The sequence below is a fragment of the Numida meleagris genome, chromosome 4 (assembly GCF_002078875.1).
Source record: "Numida meleagris isolate 19003 breed g44 Domestic line chromosome 4, NumMel1.0, whole genome shotgun sequence".
NCBI classification, from domain to species: domain Eukaryota; kingdom Metazoa; phylum Chordata; class Aves; order Galliformes; family Numididae; genus Numida; species Numida meleagris.
In genome coordinates, this window is record NC_034412.1 from 40352080 (window position 1) to 40368792 (window position 16713).

A 16713-nucleotide genomic window follows, 5' to 3' on the forward strand; every position below is an offset into this window, starting at 1 on the left:
ACACCCTGTTACTTGAATGCAACTCAGCAGGCTGGAAACCCAGCAGGTGAGGGTTGTATGAGGGTGCCCCGGGCTGGCACCCTGAGAGCACAGTTGTGGGAGCCCAGAGCTTGCAGGCCACCTGTGCTGCGCTACCGCCCACCACTCGCTGGGGCCCGGCACGGCTCGGAGCGGGCCATGGGGTCGCCGCTCGGCGCTCAGCCCCCGCGGGCCGGCGGCAGGTGGGGGACCGGGCTGCCCCGACCCGTTGCGGGCACTCGAGGGGTCTTCTCCCGCTGCGCCACCGCGGGCCGTTGCCGTGGCGACCGCAGCGCTGCCGTGGCGACCGCGCCGCGCATCCCTCCGGCCGGGCAGGGCCGGGCCGGGCTGCCGCAACCCGGCACGGCGGGTGGGGCGAGGGCACGTCGTTATTATTATTAATTGTTATCGCGATCAAAGTTTTCCGCACTCTCGGGCGCGATGAAAGCGCGGGAGCCAAAGCACCGATAACAACCAGCAGAAGATGAGAGCGGGCCCCCAGGGCTGCCCGCAGCCCCGCTCCTCTGCGGAGGAGGGCACCTGGCGGGGCAGGGCGAGCAGGCGGCCCTCGCCACGTCCGGCAGCCCCGGGCACCCGTCCTCGCTCCCGGCTCGGGCAAATCTGCCGGGGGGTGGAGGTGCTCCCGCTCCCCCCGCCCCCCCGCCCCTTACCTCCGCGGCAGCGCCCGGGGAGCCGCGGGCGCTCCGCCGCCGCGGGCAGGGATGACCTTGCGGAGAAATTCATCATCCGGCCAGGAAAACAAGCCCTTCCTCAGGGTGCGCGGCAGTGGGAGGGCGGGCGGAGGGAGGAGGGCTGCGCCGGGCTGCCCTCCCCGCTGCGAGGATAGGGAGAGGCAGCCGGAGCGGGCGGAGGGGAGACACCAGCGGCGGGCGCAGCCTCGGGCACCCGAGCCGCACCGAGCCGGGCGGGCGGCGGCACCTCCGGACCGCTCGGAGCTGCGGCTGCAGGCCGGCGTCCGGCGCGGGGAGGCGGGAAGCTGGGCCGGGTAGCGCTCCCCCCCGCGGCCGCCGGCGGAGCGGGGCAGCCCCAGGCTCCTGCCCTGCCTGTGCCGGCAGCGGCGGACGGGCGGCTGCTTCCGCGCGGGCACCTCCTGGCTTTTACAGCCCCGCAGCCGCCGGCCCGGGACGCGGGCGTCTCCCGCCCTCCGTCGAGGGAACGGAGCCGAGCGAGAGGCCCCGGGGCCGTGCCGGAGTCCCCGGGGTGCGCCGGGGATTGCTCCGCATCGCCTCCGCTCTGCCCGGCGGCCCCGCGAGCCGGCTCGCTCCCGCTCCCAGCGCAAAGCTACCGGCGGCGAAAGCAGCCGGGCGGCTGCTCCGCAGCAGAAGAGCCAGACCTGCACGTAGGAAATCCACCAGTCCCATCCACCTGCGCTTGTCCTGCATGTGTCAGTCGAGGAAGTGTGCCTCCAGATAGCTATCTAGGCACCTAATGAGCCGTTTGCTTGCGGGGTTATACACGTTTGCATGTGCGATCGCAGCGTATGCAAATACTGATGGACTCTTGTCACGCTTTCAGCTCGGATTGTTGTTTTTGATAGGCAAATTTGGCTGCCACTGCGAAGCGCTGTCCGATCTGCCTGCGGCGAGCCAGCAAAAAAAAACCAAAAAAAACCCCAATATCCCCACAAAAATATTAGCAACAAAAACATCTCGTGTTAGGACTCATATTTGTCTAGAAATCTTTGATCTAATTGCAGTCTATTCCCACCAGTGTGGAATTTTATCTCTTTCTGCTGCAATCGCAGGAAATGGTTCTGCAGTGCCAGGAGACTAGAGTGCAGGTTTTCAACCAGAAAGATTCTAACTCTTCTACTTTCCTTTATGGAAATACTGTAGGAGAAGCTGTTTTTACCCTGTCTTGCAACATGGAAAAGATCAGGGAACAAAAAATCACAGCGGACTAAAAGACCCAAGAAATCATCTTTTGATCTCTAATGATCCTAAGCATCAATAAATCATATTCCCTTTATCCATATTAGTGGATCCATATGTTATTCACTGTCCTGCAAAACACCCTCAGGCTCAGTTATTGATCCTAAATCTCTTTGACTCGTGGGTTATGTGATGGTTGCTGATTCATGGAGTTCCATAGGGCTTCATTTTAGAGTGAGTTCTTTTTAATGCTTTTAACAAATGTAAAACTCAAAGAAATAATAATAAGTTTGTGAAAGACACTAAACCGGGAAGAACTGTCAACTCTCTTGAGAGCAGAGAGACCTTGCAACAAGATCTTTGACATATCAGAGGGCTGGGCAGTCACCAACCACATGAAGTTTAAAAAGTGCCAGATTCTGCATCTGGGATGGGCTAACCCTGGATACACATATGGACTGGGGGCAAGAGAATGGAGAACAGCCCCAGAGAAAGGGATCTGGGTGTTCTCGTTGATGACAAGTTGAATCTGAGGCATTTGTGTGCCCTGGCAGTCAAAAGGGCCAACTGTTCCCCAGGGTTCAGTAGGCCCAGCACGGCCAGCTGGGTGAGGGAAGGGATTGTCCCACTCTACTCTGCTCTGTGTGGCCTCACCTGGAGCGCTGGGTGCAGTTTTGGGCACCTCAATGATAAGAAGGACATAAAACAGAGTGTTCAAAGGAGGGCTACAAAGATGGGGAAAAGTCTAGAGGGCAAGATATGTAAGAATTAACCAAGGTCCCTAGGTTTGTTCAATTCAGATAAGAGGAGGCTGAGGGGAGGCCTCATGGCAGCCTCCAGATCCTCACAGGGAGCAGAGGTGGAGCACTGAGCTCTGCTCAGCAACGGGACCCAAGACAATGGCATGGAGCTGTGACACGGGAGGGTCACGAAAAGCTTCTTAACTAGAGGGTAATTGGGCCCTGAAACAGGCTGCCCTGAGCAGTGGCCACGGCCCCAAGCTGCTGGAGTTCAAGATGTGTTTGGACAAAGGTTTGAATTTTGGGTGGTTCCATGTGGACTCAGGAGTTTGACTTGATGATCCTTGTGGATGCCTTCCAACTTGGGATATTCTATGTTTCTATTATTCTTATGTTTCCTACTAAGATGTGTGCAACTTATTCCCCAACACTGACCACTGAGTTCAGCACATATTTATGTAATATCCATGCCTGAATGTGGCTTTCTGTTCTTAACCATGGAAAATTTAAGCTAGAACTTCCATAACTGCCATCAACAGCTGCTTCTTTACATGTGCCAAAATCAAACATAGCGGGAGTTTTAAGAGCCTGAACAGTCAAACACTGGGAACCTCACTGGAGGAGGAGAAGCAGAGATGTATGGCATTCACACAGCCAAGGGTTCCTGGTTGTCTGACTCTGCTTTGTTCTTGTTATAATCTTGCTCCTTGTTTGGTGTTTCAGAGGTCTGTTACAGAGCCTAGTCCTTACCCTGGTCATGTCTGAATCTGAAATCAGATCAGGCTGACAAACTCCTCTCCTTATTCTCTTAAATGACCTAATTTTTACAGAAACATTTCCAGACTTCCTAGAATTAATCCTGTTGCCATTAATATTACTACAGAAAAGCTTCCCCTTTTTTTGTTAAAGAAGAAGAAAGGCTGGATGATGCAATTTCCTTTATCGGCAATTGGACTTTTAGGAAGAGGTAGCTGTAGGCACTTACAGACCTTGCTGACACAAAAACTTCCTCAGATATGAAGGCAGTTATTGTAGCTTTCCTAAACCTTCCTAAGCATAAAATTGCTCATCAGGATTCCTAAGACAGACCCTTTCTGTTAATCATACTCTCTCCCCTTAGCACAAGATACTAAAATAACAGTCTTAGCACTCAATTAACCAATTAATTATCTAAGCTAGCCAGTCTTTTTGTGTCATCTGATGCAGCTTTAACCCTACTGCCATCTTTTCCTTTCAGCATCTTTCTGCCCAGTTCAAGCCACTGAAAAAATATCAACGCTGTTACCTTCTACAGCAACTTTTCCCACCCAGGAAGAAATAACACGCCATGGAGAGTTAAGAGTCAAGCTTGTCTCCGGGTAGCCCTTATTTGGCTCTGCCACTGTTTGCAAAGAGAGAAATTTCATCTGTTTTAGTATTTATAGCTAATACTTCCCTCTTCTTTGGAAATCAACTTTGGGATTAACTGAAATAGAAACATGATACGATTTTATCTGAACTCAGCAGGAAAACATTTGGGTGCTGTTTTTGGAGCAAATGAGCATGAAGATGCAAATCACAATAGTTGTCTAATTTTGGCTTCAGAATTACAGACAGGTCCTCCATATGTTTGACAACTCTAAAAGGAAGGGCACAATAGCCCACAGAAAATCTTCCCAGCCTTTCCAGCTGAACCTGCGTGACTCAGTCCTCTGACTTTCCAGGCTGGATCGTCAACTGCCTCTCACCGCTGAGAATTGTCAGGAGTAGTCTGCCTGGCTTCACCAAAGAGAAGCCCTGCTTGACCAACTTGAAGAACTTCTTTGATGAAAAAACTGGCCTGGTAGGTGAAGTGAGAGCAGTGGATATGGTCCTCCTTTAATTCAGCATGGCTTTGAGGCATTTGACATTGACTCCCCTAAGATCCTCATAGAGAAACTGATCAAGTATGGGCTAGATGAGTAGGCACTGAGGTGAATTGGTAGCTTTTTGAACAGCCAGGTTCGGAGAGTAATGATCAGTGGCAAAAAGACTAGTTGGAGACCAGCAACAAGTGGTGTACCCTAGGGGTTAATACCGAGTCCAGTCTTGTTCGTGATCTGGTTGAGGGGCAGAGTGCACCTTCTTCAAGTTTGCTGATGACACAAAAATTGGAGGAGTGGCTGGCTGATACACCACACAGTCTTGCTGCCATCCAGGGGGACCTGGACAGGCTGGAGAAATGAGCTGACAGAAACCTTGTGAAGTTCAACAAGAGGAAATGTAAAGTCCTGCACCTAGTAAGAAACATCTCCATGCATCAGTATATGCAGCGGCTACTGTCATGGTTTTATGATTTTCGGTTATTTGTATTCCACATCATAACATCATGCAGTGTATGTACCTGGTTCTCAGAAGAGAAGGACTACTACATTCCCCAGGGTACTTTGCTCCTCTGTTACCATTTCCAGCCAGAGGGAAAGATAAAAACTTGCAGATCACAAGACCTTGTTCTCTTTCCGCCCATCTCTCGTCCTGGCAGCATCTCACTCCCCAGCCGTCTTATCGTCGGTATTAGAGTAAGGCCTACTTTAATTCTGGACACTCTCTCTCATTGTATTGGATTTAGCAGCTTAAATTGTAATTCTATTGTATTATAGTGTGTTATTTTGCATTCCGATATCTTATTTAGTAAATTAGTTTGTTTCTCCTCAGATTGTTGCTGCTGTTTTTGCTCTCTGGCCCATCTCCTTACCCTTTTTGTTTTTCCCTTTCCCGGGATGTGGGTCCCCCGTCCCATTCATCATAGAACCAGGCCGAACACCTGTAAACCGTTCACAGCTACTCAACTAAAAAGCACCTCAACCACTCTGAGTTTCTTTGATTCATTTCATATGACAGGAAGATTTTGGTCAATGCGTTGTAGTACTAATATTTTCACCCTTAGCGTCCATGTAGTACATTTTGGTATGATTAATTTCACATTCTCCTATTCCCATTTCACAAATATTCTATATATTCATTACTGTGATTCTAAATGTGAAACAGGCCATGCAAAAAAGATAACCCTCTGCCTTTTCAACAAATTAAAACTACCATCTGATGAGTCAGTAATTTATACTGTTTACCTCTTTTTATGTCAACAAAACTGAGATCTGGAACAACACATAATCATAATGATTATAGACATAATGAGCTGATTTATTACGTACTTACCACATGGTATTCTGGTGCATATTCAACAGTAATGATGTCAAATAATACAACTAAAAAACCTATCTGCTTGGATAACCACAGCTTACTGTGAGCAATAAATTAAGCTAATGTGGTACCAGATACATGGGAGCTCTGGATTCAGAGCCCTGTCTCCAGTTACATTATGTTAACTGTGTAGACCAAATGTCTTTGATATTTTCAGAAGTTCAGGAAATAAGAAAATCAGTCAGAGCGCCTTCTAGGGAGTGGTTCGAAATTAAATAATCTTTCCAGTGCATTTCTGTGAAGCAGGACTGGTGTACAGCTTGTACATTTGTACAGATTTTAGGTACTTGTTTGTTATAATTGCCAGTCTGGTTCTGCCTGCTTCCCTGGGTGTCATCACCTGGCTGTGGAAAAACATTATTCCAGAGGGAAAAATCCTTTGATAGGGTTACTGCAGCTACTTTTGTGCTTTCACATTTTGTCAGACAAGATGGAAGCTTCTCATAGAATCATATGTAAAATGGTTTGGGTTGGAAGAGACCTCACAGCCTACGCAACTCCAACCCCTGCCATGGGCAGGGCTGCCCCCCACCAGCTCAGGCTGCCCAGGGCCCCATCCTGCCTGGCCTTGAGCACCTCCAGGGATGGGGCATCCACAGCTTCTCTGGGCAGCCTGTGCCACTGCCTTGCCACCCTCTGAGTAAAAAATGTCCTCCTCAAATCTAACCTCATGCTACCAAAAGAATTCTTTCCTGGGCTGCTACCAAGGCAGTTTATAACTCACAGTAGCCTTCCCTACAACATGGGTTTTTATGCTGATTCATATTACAGGGGAGATAAAAAGCAGATGTAATTGATGTTGCAAGGTTAGCAGATAAAAGATAGATAGGTATAAGCATAGAGAATAAGTACTGTGAACAGTAAGGAGTGGAGATGAAAAAAAAGCGGAAGAGAAGCAGAGTCTCTTGTTTAAATATAAATAATATAATAGAATCAAGAAACAACTACATATACTGTATATCGGTATAGAACTAGCTGCCTGAAAAGATTAAAAAAAAATCTGGAATTAAATCACCTGTCAATGTTGTCTCTGAATTCCTCAGTGCTTCCCTGAAACAGAAAGCTTTACATTCTTTCAGGATAGTTTATAAAATGAAATAATAAGTCTTCCTGTTTCCAGTATGTGTTCAGTAATTCTCACTAGAATCCTACACATGTATGGCATCAAGTGTCTGTGATGTATTTGTGTATTGTAAAGTGATGTTCCTGGTTATCATTGAATTTGCCTGTGCACAAATTACACCTGAATTATTAAAAAAGAATCTGATTTATGTTCCCTTGACCATTCTTAATGTTGTTGTATCATCATCTATTATATTATTTTATCTAAAATAAAGAAGTCCTGTATTTCCAGTCTTTTTGGCTTTTTCATGCCTCTGTTGTATCTTATCCCCAGTCACGGGTCTAATAACATTACTGATACCAGACACTGGTAATAAGTTCTATTTGTCTAAATAAATAGGAACTAAATCTTTGGGGAAAAAAAAAAAAAAAAGGTTTAGTTGTAGCTCAAGCTTAGCTCAGTGTAGCTCTTCATGGAAGCTAAGTTTGATCTTTCAAAAGGCTCCTTTTGCTTATTTGCTCTTTTTCTCACCACAGAAGTAACTATCTCCATTTGATCAAGCCAGCTGATTTTACATTTCCTCAATTTGCAGTAGCTCAGGCCTTTTCATCTGTGTCTCAAGACTATTTTCTGCTAAAGCATTCATGCATGCTGCAAGCAACTCAGTCTTCACATCGGACACCCTCATCCCCACGTGCAACCAGCCTCTTTCCACAGGCTGCCCAAGTGATCTCAGTGCACCTTCACCATGGGCTCCACAACAGCAGTATTCAACCACAGAGCTTACGCTGGCTTAGTTTCACTTGAATGCACAAGGTTTTCCTGTGAGTTTTTCCCACACTGTTTGTCCTCATAACTCTTTCTGCTAGGGTGATTTTCCACTGTTCCTTAGTTGTTTGCTCCTTTAAAGTCTTTCCTTGCTACAGGCAGCATCCAAACTCTGTCACTGACACCAAAGAGTCAGACACGACCTGTTCAAGCCAGGACTGAACCAATTGCTCTGGGATATGTGCAGGGTCCTTTCTGTACAATTCCAGCCTTTTATGACAGGCAGACATATGGAATGCATTTTGAGTTGGACTTTCATCTCCATTTTGTGTGCAAGTTCTAGCTAAAAGCATATCCATTCTGGTTGCTCGTGAATTGTATTAGGAATATCAACATACATCTTCTTTAAATATGTGGGTTTTGTTGTTGTTGGTTTTTTTTTTTTCCCTTTGGAATTTGGGACATCCCTTCAGAAGATGAGATAGACAAGGTCTGGTGAATCAAGGGTAGCCTAGTGAGAAATATCTCATGGTTGCAGAGCAAGAAATCATTTCCCCTTTGTTTCTAAGGAAATGCATGGGTACTAGAAATTGTCTTTCAGTTCAATTCAATGGACACAACCTCCTCTAAAATAGCTGCAAAACTCTCTCTTTGCTCTGACCCCACTATTAAACATACAAACAGGCCTCACCCTTATAAGTCTCCACTGAATCACAGTTCCCCATGTGCTTATTGGGAATGACCTCAAGCGTCACGTGATGGCATCTTTCACCCTCTCATCTTTTCTGTAATTGTGCTAAGTATTTCCAAGCCAGCTGCTACTTTTTCTCTTCTGTGATGGCATCCTGCTAGAGTGACTACAAAACCTGAAGCCTGGGGCTGATTCCTGCTCATCCTCAGATTCAGCTGGTGTGAGATCCTGGATGTGGTCACTGAATGCAAAGCCAAAGATAAAAGAAAATATTACTTCCATATCATAGATGAAAACCAGTGGAGTGAAGTTCTCAGTTGTTATGGCCAGTGCTTTCTGTCGGTATACACAAACAAACTCAGAGATATAACCTAGGCTGAGGTTTTGCATGGCTAACTCTTAATGCTGCGTGACTGCTGTCTGCAAAGGAGCTGGACCCTCTCTGCTTCTTTAGTGCTCAGTCCCCAAACATAATTATATTGGATTTAAATGAGAGATTTGTATACTTTTTTTCTGAGCTAGGCTCTTGAACAAAATGAAGCCAACTGGTAACACAGCAAGAAGAAATAATCATCAGTAAACTGAAATCAATGGATCTCTGGCAATTTACAATAGATAGGAATCTGCCTTCAGCAATAGATAAAGCCTTAAAGCTGATCTAAAGGGTCCAGTAAGACACAGAAATCTTCAGCAGTCATAAAGCTGTCAAAATCAAGTTAAATGGGCATTCGGTGGACTTAGAACTAGGCAGCATTGCCAGATAGAGCAGATGCTGCAAAAAGCCCTGAGATACAAAGCAAATGACTGCAACATCAAGTAGTCATGACACTACCCCTCTTTTTGCTGATTATTGAGAGCTGCAAAGATCTGAGAATGAAGTAATGAAATGGGACAGCCTAGATCCCAGGAAGACACACTCTTAAGTTCAGCCACAAAGAAAAGGTTTCCGAATGTTCAAAACTGACTAGAAATTTTAACTCTCTCTTGGTGTTGCCTCTGGAATACATGGAAAAAGAATATTTCTTATTTCCAGTAGAACAGTGTACTTTTATGTCACTGGAATAAAAAAAACATTTTAAATTTATAGGGTTTTTTTAATATCAGCTCTTTGTCCACATACAAATCATTTTTACTTGTTATGGAGGAATAAAAGCATAAATATGGCTTGACATTCTTATCACCTACTTAGTCCTCAATGAAAAGATTTACTGCATTGCTCTCTGGGAAACTTTTGGTAGTTAAAGGACTACAGAAATAGAGAAAGTCAGCTTACTTTCTTCATGTACATGAGAGATGTAAGTCAAGCTATAGCCATCTCCATAAAGCTATCGTGTATTAACTGCCAGATTGCAAAGGGTGCATAAGACTCTGCTCCTGCTCACTTTCCTTTGACATGTCTACCTACAATTCATATTTGCCACATAAAAGTATCATGTTTGAGATGTTCATGGCCATTTAAATTTACTTGAGAATGGTTTACTAATCAAAACAGAGGGATTTTTTAAGGCAATGAATTATTTTCTGAAATATCATCAACCTAATTAAAAAAATATTTATATTTGGTAAATATATGATTTACTTATTAATAGATGTATAATTGGTAAATTTGGTAATCTGATTTATATTTGGTATTTGCAACTGTAGTATTTGCTCAACTTCCTTTTAATATTCATGTATACGCAGAAGTACTCCATTCCCAGGAGACACCAATACCCTGTTCCAGAAAGCACCAGAGCTGTTTTTTCCATTGGGATGGCTCCAATTCTACTGGAGCATGCACTTATTTCACATTATTTCTGCTCTTCTTTAAGAAGGGTCATGTTGCTCTTTGGGAAAGCAGTTTGTGAACTCTCTTCAGCACAGGAAATTTGGTTGTGCCTAGCTTTTAACTGGATTGTGCTAATGGACACAAAGGCAGCAGCCTGTAATAGACAGTGTACAGCCATTTCAGTGATATAACCAATAATAAAGACACTCACTGCAGGTCCTCCAAAGGAAACTCTGCCCCCTATGTAACTTGTCTTGAGCCCCATACTGCATCAATCTTTTATACAGATAAAGATAAAAATTACTCCAGTAATTACCGAGGACAGTTACCAAGTATTCTTTTAAAGTAAGTCTTAACAAGATTAACTTGCACTGAGACAAATGAGCTTGCTTTTGATACTACTGGCAGTAGGTTCATCCCCTTGTACACGTAAACAATGGCCTATTATGCATACACATGCAAAGAATTCAAATTGTCAGGAGGAAAAAAAAGATAAAAATCTATCAATTTTTACCTGAAGAGCAGTATGAATTAGTTACACATGCATGAATGTACACATATGGAGAAACTCTACTTCTGAACTTGTTCATATTACTCAACCTTTCTCTATATTTTTTTTCAGCAAGTAGATTTTGGATTCTTTGCCCTGGACTAAATTGTAGAATGCTTGGCAATTTGATAAATGGGCCCTGCTAATCCTTGTTGAGAGACTGAAAGTGAATCCCTCCCAAGAGGAATTACCATCCTCAGATCTTCTTGCGTTGTTAAAGTTTCTTTAAAGGCCATAGTGCAATCTATGCCTTTCTTCTCCTCGGGATACCATGCTGGATTTTGAGCTGGTACCCATCGATATTCCTCCCCTTTTCAGCCCAGTTTTGCCTTACTCTTTCCCAGTGCATTCTCATCAGAGAAGCACCACAAGCAAGCATCACTATCACAGCAAGACAATGCTGATAAGAACTTCCTATTTTTCCTGCTTTCTCAGGAACTCAGCCTTCTGAAGCATCTCAGCTAACACGTAAGTCAAGCACATCCTGTTCTTACTCTGCCTCTGGTGACTTTTCAACATCACAGCCCATGAGTTTCCACACATCCACCACTAGCTAAATAATTCAATGGCTGCTCAGGGATATACTGGAAAGATTCAATTAGTCATTGAAAAAGTTTATATTAATGAAGTGTGTCTATTTATCTAACTGTTATAATAGGCAGCAGGAGAATTGTTAAGAATTCTGCCAAGGGCAAAGGGTGCAATTCATACCACTAACAGAGGATGTTACTCACAACTAGAAGAATAAATTGGATATCACCAATGCACTGAATAGGTCTCCTGGAATGCAGGTAGGCAAGAGAAGAAAACATAAAATCTTGATTGTGTTAAGGAATATGTCAAAGAGTTTGAGGCTTTTTATTAAAAAATGTAATCAAAGCTGGATCCCATTGTGCTCTCAGCCTAGGTTAATAGCAGACAATACTTCTCTGATCTCAGTGCCACTGATAAGAAGGGACTCAAGTTCAGCTGAGCATAGTGAGAGGCAGATTCTTCTTCATTTCATTTACTTATGTTAAGAGAAAACTGGATTGAAGAGAAAAACCTACTTATTTACTGAGATTGATGAGAAAAGGCTAGAGAAACGAAAGCCATTTTCCCTCCTGTGTTCATTTATATTGAACAACTGCACAGATTAACCACACCACCTCCAGTGATAGCAGTGGCAGGGCACAGGGAAATTTGTATGCACTTCCTCATTTACCATGGGCTGCCATATGACCTTCATTAAGGGGCACTGCAGTGCTGATCAGGACTTCTGCAAGATGGCAAGTGTCTTGACACACATACCATCTACCTTGGTTACATGTACTTGAGTAAAGCCAGTACTACACAGCAGGGTTTCCTCAGCAAGGCCAGCCTTGAAAGGCTTGTTTTCTCCTGCAGTTGGAGAGGTTTCTTCCTCTGGCGCCCACAAACTGTCTCTTGCTCTCCAGAACTGGGAGACAAGTTGCCTTCTCCCTGCTTGGCTGTGCCTCTCAAAGTGTCAGGAGCAGGTCCTGGAACCAGACATTTCAAGCAGTGTCCTGAGTCACACTGTACCTCATTTTTCAAAGAAAATGACACAGATAACCTAAACTCAGACACCGCGACTTTGAGGATTTGGAACCTTAAACAGTGAGGATAGAGAATTCTCTGACATTAGGGATGCTCCCATAAGATAAACAAGTCTTGATACTGTTAGGCTAGGTAAACTGCTGTTTGAATAGGAAACACTGGTTAACTTTGACCAATGATTCCTATTTCTTTTGGTTGTAAGTGGTGTTCCCCAGAGGCTGGTACTGGGGCATGTACTAAGGGACATGGTTTAGAGGGGAAATATTGGTGGTAGGTGGATGGTTGGACTGGATAATTTTGGAGGACTTTTCCAATGTTGGTGATTCTGTGATTCTTTAAAGCTTTTTAACTGCTTGACACAAGCCAGCTTTTGCCAAGGGAAGAATACTGAAGAGAAAAGGAGATGCAAGAAGACACATCCCATGGTAGGGAGAGTAAGACAAAATCTATTCTTCTCTGAAAGTCACTGGGAGACATGTAGTATTCCTGACGGAGCAGAACTGAGTCTGTGATTAAAAAAAAAACATACCCACTCTCTAAAAATCCCAAACTACCAGAAATGTCTCACAACAACATTAGAGCACGTGCAGTTTTCAAATGTTTAATCTTCTGGAAAAGACCATACATCCCAACAAGCTTCTAGTGAGGCTCCGCTATGCAGTCAGTTATTTGTGTTCAAGAAAATGTTGTATCTGTATTGGGGAAGTAAATTGGAAACATTTACGTGGGCAGTTCTAACAAATAGTCCCTTGCATGGACCATGTCTTGATTTGCCCACTTTATCTTAACAACTCTTTAAAAGTTTAGGAGAACTGTAAAGTGAATTGAGACAAATGAGTTCATTTCAAATCTCTCATGCGAAAGAGAGGTGCTGTGTGTTTGTAGAGTAATCAAGACATTGCTTTTCCATATAAGTCAGCAGTGTGTGGATTTTTCTTGTGCTGCACGTGCTGTTTACTGACTCATTTTAATCCTGTTTCCATAGAGGACAGCAGTATGCTTGTTCTCCATAGCCACTGAGCTCAGGCTTAGCCTAGTCTCCTCCAGGACATTTCCCCCAGGAGCTTCATGCCAGAAAACTTTCTCTGCATGTATAATGCAAGAGCAAGGACAAACATTTTGGAAACGTAAAATAAAGATACCAAGGGAATTCAATGGAGAAAACAGGGCGATTACCTAAGATGTTTTTCTCCCTTTATAGGATTTTCTTACTGTTATGCAATCCATAGGCTTCCAATAAGTCAGGGCAAGCAGCTGGACCATGATTATTCTGGAGAACTAACGCGGATCTAGCAAAGTTCAAGCTCCTGCACACTGATGCAACCTGCTAGACTAGGACCTGCTCCAGAATATCATGCCTTCATGATTTTGCTTGCACTCTCCCAAGCAATTCCTAAGCAAGGCTGGCTGGCAGGTAGGATGCTCTAGGTCCATCCCCAAAAGCACTTTGCATGCAATCATTCTGTTGCAGAGGATATGAGAATTTACAAAATTCAATTCAGTTGCTTCATGGCATTTAGCCTCATCCTTTGGCAGAAGGGCCACAGACTCAATCTTTGCCTAGGGGCTGCCTAAAGGACATTCCAGAGTGTAGTTTCAGGGTAGTTAGTGCTGGCCACAGCCTTGCCTGCCTCACCATTAGCTGGACAAGAGGGTTAATCCAGGCAAAATCTCTCACTCTCCAAATCATTAATTTCAGCTGTAACAGCTTTCCCAACCTCCCAAACCATAGGCCTCCCATCACCTCAAGTGAATTGTGGGTACAAGAGTGAAGCCCTCAGGTCATAATCTTGGCCTAAGCTATTGTGGAACTGTACCTAAGTAACAGATACAATCTCATTTGTTCTCTGTCATTTCTCTTTGCAATGCTGATGTAAAAACCAATTGTTTCTCAGTTCTGCTTCAGAAACAAGAAGTGGGCCTTCCAATTTCTATAAATAAAACCAAGCCCTTCCTACAGTAAGACATGGTGCTCCAAGTTCTATTGAAAAGGAAGGGTGCCTTTTACAAGGTTTGAAAGATTCAATAAATATTTTCATGGATCTTACCAACAAAGCAGTTACTACTGCAGCAAGACACTAATAAAACCAGTGGCCTAAGGAAAATAGACTCTCCTGGAAAGGCTGAATGATCCACGCAACTTGTGATGGATACCGTAAACTCATTTGGCAGGCGTTGTTCCTTACTCCATATCTACGCACTTGCAAAAGGCTTTAAGCAAGGACACTTTCTTTGTCTTTGACTCACTGGCAATTCCACAACACATTATACACTAACAGAATTACTATCAGGAATCTCACTGTTAGGAGACTTTGGGTACAGGTTTCTTGCAAATAAAGTCTGTGGTGATGTTGGTCAGGATACACTTAATGTTGCCATTTGTCATGCAGATATGTAAACACACATCTAAAGATTGGTGCACATGCGATACAAGAGAAACATTTACACATCACAAATAAAGTATGCTATATACACATATCCAGCGTAACTGTGAGGCGAGAAGTTTTGATTCTATTTCAGTATCTGAGTGCTCGTACGTTTTGAGTTTCCTCTGACATGTAAATTTGAACTAACTTTCCCATTTAAAAGGAAATTCAGATGTTGTCCAGTTTTCAGCATTATAGAACTGAACTGTAGAAGTCCTAAATCTCTAGTTCCACAAGGCATATGTACATAAAGCATGCCCATTATTCAGCACTGCGCTACTACAGCTGAATTCCAAATCATCTCTGTAACTGGTTCAAAATCTGACTGACTAGTGCTAAATCAAACTAGGCAAGTGGAAGGATTTGATTATTTTTTGCTTTAAAGATTTTGCAATTAGGAATAATTATGATCCAACATTTATACTGCTTCTGTTTCAGCTTTCTTGCAGATGGGTTTTGCACACATACTACTGTTCAGTTTCAATAAATATTTCAGTAATGATGTAAATGCATAAATGCTCCATTATCATGTAGTAATAATCTGCTGCAACATTTATTTACTAATAGCCCTGAACGGTTCAAAACGAGTAAAAAAAAGTAAAAAAAAAAAAAGAACAACAGCCCAAACAAGAGCAATGGGTTTAAAAAAGCGCTGTTTGCTTTTTTCCTTGCAAGCTCCTACTGCTGCAAGGAAATTTGATTTATGAAGCCTTGATTCCACGTCTGCTACAGACCCTGGCCTATTGATTGCTTAATTTAGCAACGAGGCATTGGCTGTGGATTGGCTGCTCTGGAGCAGCACAGTGGTTGGGCTCACTCTTGCTTTCCCTCGTGTAAGGTCACTTTCACCATGAGCATGAATGTGTGATGTGTTGCATACAAATAGACAGGAGAAAGCAAAAGCCTGTTTGTGAAAGATGCCTGGCTTTCTGGTACTCATCAACAATGAGCAGCCCGTTGAAACTGAAATTATTCTTCCTTAATCCTCCGGACTTATACCTCAAATATCCCTTTAGGCCAATTTGTTTCCATAAGTCTGTCCTCTCCAGCCCCCTATGCTTTCCATTTGCATTATTATTTGATAGCGCCTTTATCCAAGTGGTTTTGTCTTGCAGACTTTTTGGAGCAGAGACAGACCAGGTGAGCTCCATACTGTGTGGTTCAATAGACCAAATGGAAGGTGATGTGACAGCTGGTACAAGTGTTGTATCATTAAGTACATATAGCGAGACGCAAGGGATTCTTAGGGCTTACAGCTTCTCATGCTGAGTGGCTGGAAGGTATAAGGTCTCTATTAGGTAAAAAGCAACTAACAGGAAGCCTAAATGGTTCAGAACCCTGATTTTATTTTTTCTTTGAGTGTTCTTTGAGAATACCTAGTAAAATTTCTTCCTATTTTTATCTCCTAGTATCTACATGTATATTTTTCCTAACCCGTATCCATTTAGACCTGGAGTAGCTGCAATCACTCCTTGGCATCAAATGGGGAATGCGGGCTGTTGTGAAAATTCACATTTATCAGATGTCAAAGAGCAAAGATAAAGCAATTCTTAATGATCAAACCTCTTCTGTCATCTTTCTGTAAATCCAGAGCTTACATCTCTTTAAAAATCACTGATTGCTTTGGTTAGATTGACATTCTGTTAGCTGCCTGCAAGAGGAGGCCTGCTTGACCATGGATACACAAATCATTCCCATGGACAGAAACTGAAGAGGGCTTCATAAGCAAAGCAGAGGCATCTGGCAGCCACAGGGCAGTCAGTCCTTCTGCAGACATCAGGCTTATTCAAGCAAAGAAATCTCAAGAGCCCATAATATAATGAGATCTATCAGACAATCTAAATATAGATATTTCTATCAGTTCCCTCATAAATCACAAAGAAGAAAACACAATTGCTGTGTACACAGGAGTCAAATCAAATCACCTGACCTTTACTTAGCATTAGTTTCTGCTATGATTTTTTCCATAGTTGACCTTTTCTGCTCCAGAGAGCTCTTTAGAAAGAATAAGCAGGGAAGGG

The 16713-nt window shown here is 43.6% G+C and overlaps 1 protein-coding gene across 6 annotated transcripts in view; it reads right to left on the minus strand.

The window, feature by feature from the left end:
* Positions 1–16713, minus strand: part of GPRIN3 (GPRIN family member 3) — a 68606-nt gene that overhangs the window by 35559 nt on the left and 16334 nt on the right. For 3 of the 6 annotated variants that reach the window (XM_021395246.1, XM_021395248.1, XM_021395243.1), the window contains exon 1: positions 690–1017. The exons of 1 other annotated variant lie outside the window; for it this stretch is intronic. The gene's annotated coding sequence lies outside the window, so the exon portion shown is untranslated. Of the gene's footprint in view, positions 1–4; positions 251–689; positions 1018–1372; positions 1979–16713 lie in introns of those variants that run through there. 2 more of the 6 variants (XM_021395249.1, XM_021395244.1) reach the window with 2 other exon arrangements.